The following is a 15,393-nucleotide window of genomic DNA, read 5'->3' as shown; positions in this document are numbered from 1 at the left end:
CATCGTACCTAAACCATGTTATATCCTCTCAATATGCTATGAATCATGGTACCCGAACCATGTTATCTCCTCTCAATCTGCTACTTAGAACCTCTGGTGTTCTCCCTGTTTCGAGTACGGGTCCTCTGCTTTCAGTAGTACGGGCCCATACTACCTGCCACATCTACCCATACTTTCTACACGGATCGTCCCAGAATTCCTAAGTAGCTCCTCAACCTTCTCGATCACCAATCTTGCTAAACCTGGTCGCTTCCAAGTGAATACTCTCCTCTATCAGCGTACTCATCTGACTAAGGCCACTCCCTAGGCTCTTCCTAGGTTCCATCACTTCTCTGCCCTCAGCTGCTGAAGAACTCATTATGATGCCAGTCATCTACCTCCTGAATATCGTCATATTCACTTAGTAGCTGACTTCCATCATCAAGAGTTCCATAAAGCACGAAGCAAACAGCATTAAGACATCGACTAATCTCTACAAACACATAAAACCACTCTAGGTTACTACTCCACTTACACTCAAAAGGTATCACCGAACTCAAGAACCTCTACCCCCTCGCAGATATCTAACTACTCTCTCAGTAGGCTCCGCAACTGCTCATCTAGGTATCTCTCCTAGATTACTCTTCTACTTAAGTTCTTTCTAAAAGATATCTGTTGGATACTCTTACTCTGCACATACTCAAAGCACATCACATATAACAAAATTCCTAGGCTAAGGCATCACAAATCAGACAACTCTAGCCCTAGAATATGAAATACCTAGCTTATCATCTAACATGCATCACTAATTTCTCAATAATAACTCATAACACAAATAAGTAAGGGTATTTTAGGAAATCACCGTTCGGGCTCTGGCTGATTGTACACACTGCTCCTTCTCATTTTTCTCTTAGAAACCCTTGCTCGTTTTTAGAAAAATCATTTCTTTTGAAAACTTTTCTCAAATCCTCAGTTTAAGTCCAAATATACCCGAAGGTGCATCCGAATCCCTCAAACCAAGGCTCTGATACCAACTTGTAACACCGTAAATTTTCAAAAAAAATTTTAATTTTAAAATCATATAATTCTCATAATGCGTTTCACAAAAATCTCATTTATTTAGTTTACAAACGCATCTCCATAATTGTTTGATTAATAATCCAGGATTCTCAAAACATAACTCTTTCTCTGGTGTGTATAATCGAGCCGGTGCCTTCCTTGGATCCTGAGAAAAGCCTGAAACACATAACACATAACACAGTAAGCACGAAGCTTAGTGAGTTCCCTAAAATACCACATACATCTCAGCAGCCTCTCATGGCTTTACTCAGATAAGACCCTCCGGTCAATGTGTCTCAGTGGGACCCTCTGGTCCCAACTCAGTAAGCTCATAATAACAATACTCAACATAAATCACAAAGACATAATGCAGAATATCAAATACACAGATAAGCACAATAACAGATCAATCACACAAAGGTACCACTCGAGGTAAGTATAGTGAGAACACTCACCTCGGATGGAGAATGACTCCTAAAAATGTTGCTGCTGCACACCGGCCTCTAACATTGTGCCAAACTCACATTTAACCCAATTAGGATCTATGACCATACCCTCACTCATTAGGTCTAAAGATAGCCCACCAACGCGGTCCATAAATAACCCAAACCCATTGGGCCCACCAAGGCCCATTACTAAATGGACCCACCCAAGGCCCAACCATTAAACTTAAGTCAAAAAGCAAGCCAAACACAAGGGCCCAGTAATGGCCCAATATTCCCAATTGGGCCCAACCTTAAATGGACCTAACCTAAAGCCCATTAATGCTTTACAAACTCTTAGGAGGGTGAAAAGACCATTTTGCCCCTCTAAATCCACATTTGCTCGAGACCCTAAAAGTCAATGGGGGGTCAACACTTGCCACGTACGTTGAGCATACGTTTCTCTACGTTGGGCGTACATCTAGCCAGTCATGCAACGCTGCTCGTAGCTAGGAGTACGCTTGGCGTACGTCCCATACCTACTTATCCCACTCAATCAGTCTTAACCCATTAAGACAAAGGCTATCATCTCAAATCTCGGTGACCAAGACTCCATTTTTATGAACTCTACCGTCTAAAGATATCAAAGAGGACATATAAAAGGCTCTGAGGTTGACCAACTCATAAAGCTTCAAGCTTTGGGGAGATAAACCCTAAAATGGACCATTAAATGGACTATGCAAAATAAGAGCAGAGCTTTGAGCTTGATACCTCTGAGTGATGCTCCATCCACAAGGAAACTTAGATCCAAAAGCTTGAATGTCAACTCTCCTTCTTTCAAGGTTCCTTCTTCTCAAAATAATCCCACAAGATTACTCCATAAGCCTCCAATGCTCACACAAGATAAGAAATGAGATTTAGGGTTTTGAGAGGTGGAAGATGCTAGAAATGGTGGCTGAATATGAAGGAAAATTGTTTCTTAAATAGGGATACTCCAAAAACATTAGGGTTTTCTTCCAAGACCTAGTACGCCTAGCGTACCCGCTGGTATGCCCAGCATACTAGGTGGCCTTCGCATCCCTTCCACGCATATGAGTACACCGAGCGTACACATAATTACGCCCCGCGTACTCAACTGCCACCTATTTCAAAATAAGGACCAAAGTTGCCAAAACTTCAAACTGTCGTAGCTTCTTCGTTACAAGTCCGTTTCCAACGAACTTTATATCCCCAGAAAGGTGGTGAGAAGCCCTACGCTTCTAGTAACTCATCACATCCTCAAAGCTTCACGAATAAAACTAAAGATTCACAAATAATCAATCAGGATGCTATGATCCGAAACAGGATGTTACACTTTTCAGCGGGAGCTAACCTATAGGGTGATTTGGCAATTGATGTGGCTCTGGGTAGTAGGTCAATTCGAAATCCAACCTGTCTATCTATGGGTATTCCTGGAAGGTTTTCTGGAAATATATCCAGGAAGTCACATGCCACTGGGATGTCTTTAATGTTTACTTCTTCTTTGGGTTTATCCATAACATGAGAGAGGAATGCGTAGTTTTTCTTGTGCAGACATTTCTTTGCCTTGATGCACGAGATAAGATGAAGATTGTATTGTGTTTTAGTATACTACAACATCCTGTGGTTCACATACAACCCTAAATACCTTGGATCTATGCTTTCACTAATTATACATGCAAATGGTTTCCAAGGCACTAAACCTATAACTAGCATGCATTTGACATAAACCATATAAGATACTAGTTAGGGTAACATACCTTTCATGTGGCTTGAAGTCTTAATGTATTTGTCCTTAAGAGCTTAGCCCCAATAATGTGGAAGCCGCAAGTGGAATCACAACATACCATGGACAAAGGTGGAACCTGAGAGAGAATTCCATGCACCCAAAAACACCCATGAACTCCAAGAACTTCATGTGTAACCACAAGTGGCGTTTTTAGGTCATGATGCATGTGTTTATATGTGTGGTATTTCAAGAGTCATGGGTATAACCCAAATCCATACCCATAGGTTTTTATGACCCATGGTTCATGTGACCCAACTCTTTATGTATCCATACATAATCTTGGTCCAACATGGATCATAAGCCCAACACATATAAATATAACTAATTATCATAATTAGTCCCCATAGATTTAATTAGTCTCTGTTGATCACTAAATTAATTCCAAATTAATTCTTGATCAATACTAATTAAAACATATTGATTTCATATTAATATATTATAACTTATAATATATTAATAAACCATAAATTACCTTCTCTCAAAAGTCCATCCTAACAAATTGTCCTGATGATATGTAACCCAAATGGACCATACTACACTCGGGTCGAGTACATACCAATAATAGTTATGGGCTTAGACATCTAATCCAACAGTCTCCCACTTGGATAAGTCTAAAACTATTATTGCAAGTATGAATTCATAACCCGACTAGCAATCGTAGCTCTTAAAACCACTGTCGAACTCTGAACAAATCAATGACGCGTCCATTAGATAAGGTATCATATATTCCTCCATTCTAGATATCGTATGGACTGAGACATGGATTATAATCATTCTCTCTGTCCATTTTTTGTTTCCCGATTTCTGATTTATGATGACTGACTGATTGAACAAATCAAATCAGTCCTGGCTTGGCCAAGCACTCACATGTTTCATTTCTAAATCATCGAGGGGCCCACATATATTGCTTTTATCCCGAAGGTAAAAGGAATGGATAAACTTCAACTCATATGGGTTGTTCTACTACTTGTTGAATCATACACAAAGGCACGTTTTATAACATCGAGTTACCAATGCGTTTTCGTGCAATCAATGCACAATCAACTCATAGTAACAATTCATATCTCTAGGTTTGAAGAATATAGGATATTATCGTCTCATGGTCACTCGTGATAAAATCCATAAAGTGATTCCAATGAGCGTGGGTTGAATCCAATACTCAGAACTTATGAGCAATCATGAGTGTTGTAGCACCACTTTGTCGAACATCTTAGACCTCTACAAGCCAACCCATGACAGTCTTGATTCATATCTACTTCCAACATATGACTAATTGTGGATGGTTTGAATAATTTAGTCATTCGGGAAGAATGACCTAGTTTTTTCTGGAAGTCAAAACATGCAAAATGAAACACAAGAATAATTGAATCCAATATGGTATCAAAACCTATGAATATAAATAGAACACTTTTTATTTATCACCATACTGATTACTAATTACGAACTACTAAACTGCAATAAATTAACTTTGTGTCAGTAAACTCACACAAAGGATCAAAAAAATTAGGAATTAGATTAACTATTTAGAACCGTTCCCTGGGCAACGACGCCAAAAACTTGATGTGTGTCAAACGAGCTAGTTTTAATCCTACTTTTAGTTAATAAATTAAGCACACAAAGGTAGTGAACATGTCTTTTAGTGGTATAGTTGGATAAGTAGGGTGTCGAACTCAGGGAATGGAAATTAATCTAATAACTAATTTTGACTAAGAAAGTAATAAAAGTAAAAGGGTTTTTCTCTAGTTTTACAAGACTAGAAACTTAAACACAGCACTTAAGCACTTAACTAACTAAACAATTATAGCAAATGAAAAATTCACCAAATTTAATAATGGGTTTCTGTTTAGGTTCAACCAATTTACTCCTATGGTTATTTAAATGATAGATCAATTATTATTGGTTACCAACTATAGTGGTTAGGTTCATGTTCATTACTCATAAACCTTAGACAATTAATCAATTCAAGTAGTGGCCAATTGTTTAAACTAATTAATTCCCTAGTTCAATTATTTGGATTAAATAAGATTTGTAATTGGTTAATCAAGTTGGTGTTTCAATTAACCTCTTGTTTGTTGGTTTCTCAAACAAGCTCACACATTAATTTACCTATCCTCTAACTAATCCTAGTTTCATATTCATTATTCCTAGGCATATGATAAAGTGTTCACATAACATATGAGGTTAACAACTAAGAGATGTTCATGCAACTTAATTGCCTTCCAATTAACAGAAAATAGTTGTTATTAATGCATAAGGTTCTTTAACAAACTTAATTTAATAAAATCACGAAATAACAATCAATCAAAAAGTATAATTAAACCATAGGAGTAACTTGGTCTTCCCCAACTGAAACAAAACGAATTTAGTTCATATTTATAGCAAAAACAAACTCAAAAACAAATTCAACTAAGCTAAACATGCTTAATTCCTAAGGCTAAGTGGAATGATTAACCTAAATTGCCTTGATTCTTCAAAGGATTGAAGGTTAGGGTTTGTCAGCTCTCCCCAGGGTTCTTCAATCACAGGTGCAGCTCCCAAAATGCAAGAAGTCTCCCTAATTAGGATAAATGTTCGATATTTATAGTTATCACAAAATAGGGGCTACTCGGCAAGTAGACTCGTGGACTCGCCGAGTACAGGTATAATCCTTATATTTCCAGGAGTGTTAGGTTAGCTTCGGGAACCTTTGTGGGTACTTGCCGAGTAAGCTCCCAGACTCGCCGAGTAGGAGTGTGTCATTCCTTCATTCTTCAACCTTTGGTCTCTAATTGCTTCTCCTTGTTCCCTTTCACTTCCAAGCATGTCTTTTGGACTGAAAACAAAATTTAAGCATTATTAAGTACCTTTTGTCCACATTATACACATAATTAGCTAAAAATAAATATAAAAGTATGCTACATATATGACTAATTATGCAAATATCAAAATACCCCACACTTGACTTTTGCTTGCCCCCAAGCAAAACTGAATTTTAACACATTAGAACCACATATGACAACTCCAATCTAACCCAACCATTATGCCAAGACCGCACCGCATGCATTTGTGTCTAAAATTTTCCTAAATACCCCCATACTCTAAATACTCACAATCCTCATAAACATTTGCCCATTCACCCCGAACTATGCTCATTTTATGCATCCCTCTGAATCCATCCTCAGAAAACCTCTTAACCTCAAGGTACTTTTGGTTGAGCAACCCAAGCATACATAATCTAGATAATTACAATTTATGATACCACATTGGAGCTCTTAGGAATTCTTCATTTCTTTGGCGTTTGATCTTTGATGTCTTTGAATTCACCACTTTGTTGTTTGATTTTTGGTATCTTCAACTTTTTGAATTTCTTTGGAATTTTTGATCTTCTAATTTCATATTTGACTTTGATGCTCCAAAAATTCTTCAAACTTTTCTTGTGATTTTCTCTCTCTTTTTTTTACATGTACCTCACTTTTTTCACACAAAACCCTACATGCTTAAGCAGGGGCGCTCAACTTCAACCTTTATTGGTTAAAGATAACAATTTTCCTGGATACATTTCTAATACACGATGCTAAACGTATTGCATCCCTTAGGCTGAGCGAGGTCGTGTTTTTGTCCCATGATTTCACTAGAATAAGGAAGCCACAAATGCACTAGAACGTATATAGGCTCAACTAAATATTTGGGTCTTCATGCATATATCAACATAATTCTAACACGGAATCCTAATTGCTTTTTACCAAAATTTTCTAAATTAATTCCTAAGTAATATTCTTGGTATGCAACAATTTTTTAAAATTAGCCTAAATTAAGATTCTAGATTTACTAATATGTGACCAACCCCCTACCCCACACTTATTTTATGCAATGCCCTCATTGCATATCATGCAAAAATAAAAAGGCAAACTATAGAGAGAATTGGAACAAACTCCCCTGGGGTAGCAGTCGATAGGTTGATAACTCTTCTCTTCAGCTCCATCTTCAATTGACTTTAGACATGGGAACAGCTCATCCATGTCTTGGGTGTCATTCGTCTCGTGTGGTTGACAACCCAAAAATATCAGGGAAAAAGCTTCTTAGAAATCTCCAGTAACAATTCTTCACTAAAAATGGACAAGTACTGCAGTGAAAATGCTCAACACAGCTCTGGAACTCGAAAAAATATCAATCTACTCGGCGAGTAGTACCATGTACTAGGCGAGTAGCTCCGTGTACTCGGTGAGTAGCTCTTAACTTGAAATTATTACGTCTAATGACCCATGTACTCGCCGAGTAGAAGTTGTGAACTCGGCGAGTAGGCGTTGTATTGCCAAAACTGATCCAGCTTGTGGTCTTCTTGATTCAGGTTTTGAATTTTAATAATTCATTGACCCTTTCTCTAAACCTTTCAGCAGCAACACCCTCCATTACTCTCAACTCAAACGGACTCAATCCTAAGGACAAAACTTCGCACTCTTACTTGAACGTTCCTCACTTTCCTACTTCAATCTTGACCCTTAACATTTTAATACGCTTCCTAACCTTCCAATACTGAAAAATATGCAACCAAAATTGAAAGCAACCAAACAAAAATCCTAACAAGAAATAAAATCATCCAAGTTTAACAAGTTGTCCAAATCAAACATCACGAAAATAAATTAAAAACACAAAAGAAACATTCTTCATTCTTCATCATCCATGCCAGTTCCTCCAGCTCCACTTCCTCCTCCATCATTGCCTCTCCTCATCCTTTCCTCCCAACTCATAATGTAGGGATAACCGGGTCCGGGTCTCGGCGCGATGTTCATTTGTTGGAAGAGGTATTCAAATGATTGATTATTATAGTTGACCCCTCTTCCAATATCATCCAAGTAGCGCCGGTACTTAAGTTAGTTCCATCCATCGTTCTCTTCTTCCACCGGAATAACCGGTGGGTCTTCCCGTACCCACTCACTTCTTTGTCTCACTCGCCTTCCCTACTCCTCAGGGATAGCTGGCTCATCCGCATGAGGAATAGAAAAAGAATCACCAAACTTTTCCACAATCCTTGCCCTCCTATATAATGCTGTGTTGAACGGAGGGGGATAAATGACCTTCAACGCCCTTGCCTCTTGCCAATCTAATATCCCAAATGACCTTGCAAGCCTCGTCACAAACATCTCTCCATTGATCTTGGAGTTCACCTTCTCCTTAACAGCCCCTTCCGCAAGATACTTGGCTATGCAATAGGGCAGATTGCAGAAAACATCGGGAGTAATAATACTCCAAAGATAAAAGATGTCAAGGGTTGGGACCTTGTCCCAGTCCTTCCTCATATTAATCGTGCTGGCAACGAAATGATGAATGAGACGGTGGATCGGTGAACGTATGTGACCCTCCTGTGCGGTAGATGGGATGTACACCCGGTTAGCAATAGTATTCCACCAGGTAGAAGCAACCAATTCCTCGGGGAGATCCTTATGGCAATTCTCTAAAAAAGCTTCAAAATCTTCATTCAACATAGTGTTTTGCTCATAGATTCCAAGCCTCCATGAAAATTTAGCCATGCTGCATTGTCGTAGCTCCCCACCAACAGAAAAGGAAATTACATTGGGATTGTAGTACTCACTACCACCTCGGAATGAGATGGTAGCAAAAAACTCCCAACATAATTCAGCGTAGACCGGCTCTTGAATTTTGAATAGCTGTAACCAACCATCACATATAATGGTTGAATCCCCCAAATTGCATTCTTTCACCAAATATGGTGTCAGCTCTTCTTCCAAACCAACTTTCCCCAGCCAATCCCAGTCCACTGCATTGGGTAAATGAATCTCTTTCTATTTCAAAGCCTCTAACTTGTTTTTGGCACGGGCTTGAGACGATTTGGATGTGATTTGGTGGAACGAGAGCCACGGGATGTCCCCTTGGCTTCTCCCTCTTAAAGACTGACCTCTTCTTGACATGGTACCTGCATAACAACATTAAGAAAGCACAAACAATCAACACCCAACAATTAAAATCGAATAAAACAGATCTGTATAGCCTCCAACTCACCGAGTTCATATCCTACTCGGCAAGTAGGATGAACATCGAGACCAGAATCCTGTCAAACATATATGGGTTATCCAAAACACCCAATTTTGCACAGGGGTTTGCTGTACTAAGTCCAATAACCACTAATCCAAAAGAAATTTCTCCTAGCACCTCCTAATTCGTGGTAAAAGCAAAACCCTAGAATTTGAGGAAACCCCCAAATCCGATTTTAGACAAAATAAGAGCAAAGAAGTGATAAATATTTAACCTTTTATAAGTTTTAAGTGTAAAAATCATACCTTTTCCCTTGAAAGTCAAAGACTGAGCCAAAAATCGCAGAAATCGCTTGAGGGTGGCTGTGCACGGTGAGTGTGTGGGTAAAATGGGTGAAAACCCTTATTTCACAGATTATATACCATCTTTGTAAGTGGATACTCGCCGAGTAGAACTGCGTTTACACGTTTTTTGGGTTATTTAGACAAGTACTCATCGAGTACACGTACCTACTCGGCGAGTAAACCTTGCAGTTTGACAAAAATTGATTTTTTTTTAAATTCTTAACCCACCACCCCACACTCTAGGCATTGCTTGCCCTCATGCAATCATTTAGAACATATTTTCAGAGGAAGATGAATGAAAAAGATCCTAAGAAATTAAAAAGAAAGTAAAGGAAAAAGAAATGCAAACTCTAAACTCGGGTTGCCTCCCGGAAGCGCTTCTTTTTAAGAAGTCATTAGCTAGACTCCTCCCATTCTATGTGGCTGCAATCCCTTCCAGCAACATCAACTCTTCCATGCCTTCATTCCTTGGGACTCCTTCTTCATACTTTTTGACTCTATGTCCATTGACCTTTAAAGGGGTACCATCTTTTGACAATAGCTCTATAGCACCATGTGGAAACACCTTCTTCACCAGAAAAGGACCATCCCATCTTGACTTGAGTTTGCCCGAGAAGAGTTTTAGCCTTGAATTAAAGATCAACATCTTTTGCCCTTCATGAAATTCTTTATTTTCCTTGATCCTATTGTCATGCCAATTCTTAGTTTTCTCTTTATAGGTCAAAGAACTAGTGTATGCATCATTTCTAAGTTCCTCAAGAGCATTCATTTGCATTAACCGGTTGTTCTTGAGCTCCTCCATGTTGAAGTTGCACATCTTTAAAGCCCAAAAAGCTTTATGCTCTATCTCCACCGGTAAATGACATTGCTTTCCATAAACTAACGTATATGGTGTAGTACCAATAGGGGTTTTGAAATCTGTACGGAAGGCCCAAAGTGCATCGTCTAGCTTATCTGACCATTCTTTTCAATTGCTCCCCGCCGATTTCTCCAAGATTCTCTTTAAAGCTCGATTTGTCACTTCGGTTTGTCCACTAGTTTGTGGATGGTAGGATGTAGAAAATTTATGGGTTACCCCATATTTACTTAGCACATTCTTTATTTGATCATTGGCAAAATGAGTGCCTTGGTCACTTATGAGAGCTTTCGGGACCCCAAATCTTGAAAATAACTTCTTTAAAAACCACACCACCACCCGACCGTCATTAGTTGGCAAAGCTTGTGCCTCCGCCCACTTGGATACATAATCCACTGCCACCAATATGTATTTGTTGCCTTTGGACATGGGAAATGGTCCCATTAAATCGATCCCCCACACATCAAATACTTCGCACACTTGGATACTATGTTGTGGCATTTCATTTCGAGATGAAATGTTTCCCGCTCTTTGACATGCATCACATTCTTTGACAAATTAGGTTGCATCTTTAAAAATCGTGGGCCAGTAAAACCCAATGTCAAAGATCTTCTTAGCAGTGTAATGTGCTCCATGATGTCCACCCGTGGGCCCGCTATGACAATGCTCCAATATTTTACGGCTTTCATTCCTGAACACGCATCTTCGTATGATTCCATCCGCGCAGCTTCGGAAAAGATATCGTTCATCCCAAAAGTAATACTTTATCTCGAAAAAGAATTTCTACATTTGTTGACTTGTGAGATCTTTTGGGATGTATTTGCTAGTTAAGTAATTAGCTATATTTGCAAACCATGGTTCTTCTCCCACGGTCACCATAATATACTCGTCCGGAAAGTCATTTCCAACTCTATCTGCTTGCAATCGCGGGTTTTCAAGCCTCAACAAGTGGTCAGCTGCTACATTCTCCATTCCTTTTTTTCGCGTATCTCTATGTCAAACTCTTGAAGAAGTAGAACCCATCGTATCAATCTTGGCTTGGCATCTTATTTGGCAAACAAATACTTGATATCAGAGTGGTCAGTAAAAGCAGTTGATTTAGATAAAACTAAATAAGGGCGAAATTTATCAAAAGCGTACACCACAACTAATAATTCCTTTTTCGTGGTGGTATAATTTTCTTGGGCTGGATTTAAAGTCTTGCTAGCATAATATATGGGTCAAAGGTGCTTATCAATCCTTTGACCAAGGACAATACCTAATGCAAAGTCACTAGCATCACATATTATTTCAAATGGTAAATTCCAATTTGGTGTAATAATGATCGGGGCATTAGTCAATTTTTCCTTTAAAAACTCAAATGCCTCTAAACACTCTTTAATAAAATTAAATGGTGCATCTTTTAGGAGTAATTGTGTTAGAGGTCTAGTTATTTTAAAAAAATCTTTTAAAAAATCCCGGTAAAAACCCGCGTATCCTAGAAAACTTCTTATGCCCTTCACATTAGTTGGTGGGGGTAATTTGGCAATGGTGTCAATCTTTGCCCTATCCACCTCAATTCCCAATTTGGAAACTTTGTGGCCCAAAACTATACCCTCCTTAACCATAAAGTGACATTTTTCCCAATTAAGGACTAAGTCGGTCTTTTCACACCTAGCAAGCATTAGGTCAAGATTTGTGAGACAATCATGGAAGGAAGATCCAAAAACAGAAAAATCATCCATAAAGACTTCCATGAATATTTACACCATGTCGTGGAATATGGCTATCATGCACCTTTGAAATGTCACGGGTGCATTGCATAGCCCAAAGGGCATGTGTCGATAAGCAAAAGTCCCACTTGGGCATGTGAATGTGGTCTTTTCTTGGTCCATTAGGTCTATGGGTATTTGGAAATAACCCGAAAATCCGTCTTGGAAGCAATAATAACTATGGCCTGATAATCTTTCTAACATTTGATCAATAAAAGGTAAGGAAAAATGGTCTTTACGAGTGGCATCATTTAGCTTTCGATAATCGATGCACACTCTCCAACCGGTTACTGTTCGTGTCGGAATAAGCTCATTCTTCTCGTTGGTTATGACCGTCATCCCTCCTTTCTTGGGCACCACTTGGACCGGACTCACCCACGGACTATCGGAAATGGAATATATAATCCCCGCATCTAAAAGCTTGACCACTTCTTTCTTGACCACCTCTTGCATTATTTGGGTTTAGTCTTCTTTGGTGCTGCACAACCGGCTTTGCTCCTTCTTCCAGATTAATCTTGTGAGAGCAATAAAAGGGGCTTATCCCCTTGATATCGGTGATGCTCCATGCTATGGCCCGCTTTCTCTTCTTCAAAACTTGCACTAGTTCTTTCTTTTCAGATTTGGAAAGGTCAGAGGCTATAATGATTGGCTTTTGAAGGCCATCTTCGAGGAAGGCATACTCCAAATGTTCTGGTAACTTTTTGAGCTCAGTTCTTAGGTTCTGTTTGTTGTACTCGTCGAGTGCAGGTAAGGGACTCAGTGAGTTGGTAGCTGAATCTATGAATTCTGTGTTGGTCAGCCCTACTCGGCGAGTTGGCCTGGCAGATTACTTTACTAGTGCTTCATACTCAACTTCTTCCAGCAGCCTCTCGATTTCCATTAAGTCTTTTTCTGCATCAAATTCTTCATCAAAAATTGTGAACTTGCTGGAATCTTCACTTATGCATTCCTCCAATAATTCATCAAGCATGTCAATTGAGAATGTCATGTCGTCACTGTTCCTTGCATACTTCATAGCTTGATCAACCCCAAACATGACTGAATCTTCTCCTACCTGCAAAGTGAGCTTCGAGTCCCTCATGTATACTATAGCACTTGCTGTGTTGAGGAAGGGTCTTCCAAGGATGATTGGGACTTGAGGATCCGCCTCCATGTCTAGAATGATGAAATCAGCGGGAAATACAAACTTGTCCACTTTGACCAATAAGTCTTCACATATTCCTCTTGGGAAGTGACTGTCTTGTTTGCTAAATGAATTTCCATATGAATTGGTCTTGGTTCTGAGAGATCCAGCTTCTTGAAGAATGAATAAGGCATTAAATTCACACTTGCTCCTGAATCAGCCAAGGCATGAGTGGTAGACAAGTTGCCAAATTGGTAAGGTAAAGTTAAGCTTCCTGGGTCACCCTTCTTCTTTGGTAGTTTGTTGAGCATGGCAGCTGAGCAATTCTCATTAAGTACCACCTTCTTTACGTCCTCCATCTTCCTTCTATTCGTGAGAAGTTCTTTAAGGAATTTTGCATATTTGGGCATTTGTGCGACAACTTCGATGAAGGGTATGTTGATTTGAAGAGCTTTGATGTGATCTAGAAACTTCTGGTACTCTTCTTCCTGTTTTTCTCTCTTAGCTTGGGTTGGATATGGCATTGGGGGCTGAAAGGGTTTTTTAGGAATCTGATTTTTCGGATTTGGTAGTGGACTCACCGAGTCCATATTGTGGACTCGGCGAGTAGGCTCTTTAGATTGAGGATTTTCACTTTTGTCTTGAGTTTCTTCATCTTCCTTCTGCATTTCTTTGGGTGCTTCATTCTGAATAGGGGTTAGAGGAGTGATTATCTTCCCACTTCTTGTTGTGACTATGTTTATATGTGCGCCTCGTGGGTTATTTACGATTTTAATAGGAAGTTCGCCCGGTGATCTTTGGTTGATTTGTTGAGCAAGTTACCCTAGCTGCGTTTCTATGTTGTGGATAGATGCTTGTTGGTTTCTAATCATGGTCCTTGTTTCTTGAATTGCAACATCATGATCACTATGTCTCTTTTCTGAAGCAACTACAAATTTGGTAAGCATTTCTTCCAAACTTGGTTTTCTTTCTTGTGTCGGCTCCTCCTTTTGGTAAAAACCCCGTCCTTTCTGCCTGAACTTTACCTCCTTAGCCTTCTTGTACTCTTCATAAGCAAGCCACTCTTTCTTTGGTTTTTGCCAATCTTCATCATATCGGTCTCCACTTGAGTAACAAACTTGCACCTTCTTGTTGCCATTTTCATCCAAGTCGCAGTCTCTAGTAAGATGAGGCCCATTGTAGTTTTCACAACCCACCCGAATAGCATGGATCGTTTGATCCATTTTATCCATCCCCCTATCCATGGTTTCTAGCATAGCCATGACCGCTGACAAGTCTTCAATAGCTACATATGTGGATCCCCTAGTAACATCATTTCTTGTGCGGTATTCTCTAGAGTTCTTAGAGAATTCTTCAATCAATTCCTTGATCACTGGGGGTGGCTTCTTTGTGAGCGGGCATTGCGAGTCAAGTAACTGCCTGGTTGTGACATTGACTCCATCATAGAAGATGGAGACTTCTTGCTGGTTATTAAGGTCATGGTGTGGGCAATTTCTTAGCAAACTCGTGTACCTTTCCCAAGCTTCATATAGCGACTCTCCAACTTGTTGTTCAAAGTTAGCAATGACCTTCTTCAACTTGGCTATCTTGGAAGGTGGGCAAAAGTGATCAATGAATTCTTCTTTCATCTCGGCCCATGTGGTGACTGATCCGGGGGGAAGTGACTTGAGCCAGTCTTTTGTAGTACCTTTGAATGTCACTGGAAGCATGCGAAGTAGCTGAGTCTCGCGAGGCACATTTGGAACATTAAATTAATTAGCTACATCATTGACTTCATCCAAATGCTTGTAGGCATCTTCGTGGTCTTTTCCATAGAAAGGAATTTGCTTTAGTTGGGCGAGTATGTGGCCCTTTAGCTCGAAAGTAGCAGTAACGGGAATTACGGGTTGCACAAGTCCTGGGCCGTTGTCATCGGGGATCCTCTTCTTCCACTATCCCATGGGGACTTAATCAATGTTAGCCATGGTAAGAGCTAACTTGTCACCGGAATCGGAGTCGTGCCCTTATGTAGGTTCTTCTTCCTCCTCAGTGTCGTACTCTGTGTCTTCTTTGATCGGGTCTTCACTTGCTAAAGATGCGCTA

General features: G+C 39.6%; 1 non-coding gene across 1 annotated transcript; it reads left to right on the top strand.

Annotated features, from left to right (window-relative positions):
- Window positions 1-14,784: 14,784 nt before the first annotated feature.
- Window positions 14,785-14,891, top strand: LOC145033180 (small nucleolar RNA R71). Its single transcript, XR_013677417.1, has one exon. It is a non-coding gene; the product is annotated as a small nucleolar RNA R71 (small nucleolar RNA).
- Window positions 14,892-15,393: the final 502 nt, after the last annotated feature.

Source organism: Lactuca saligna, chromosome 2, assembly GCF_052625555.1.
Source record: "Lactuca saligna cultivar CGN05327 chromosome 2, ASM5262555v1, whole genome shotgun sequence".
Classification (NCBI taxonomy): Eukaryota; Viridiplantae; Streptophyta; class Magnoliopsida; order Asterales; family Asteraceae; genus Lactuca; species Lactuca saligna.
This window is presented reverse-complemented; position numbering and strand designations above follow the sequence as displayed.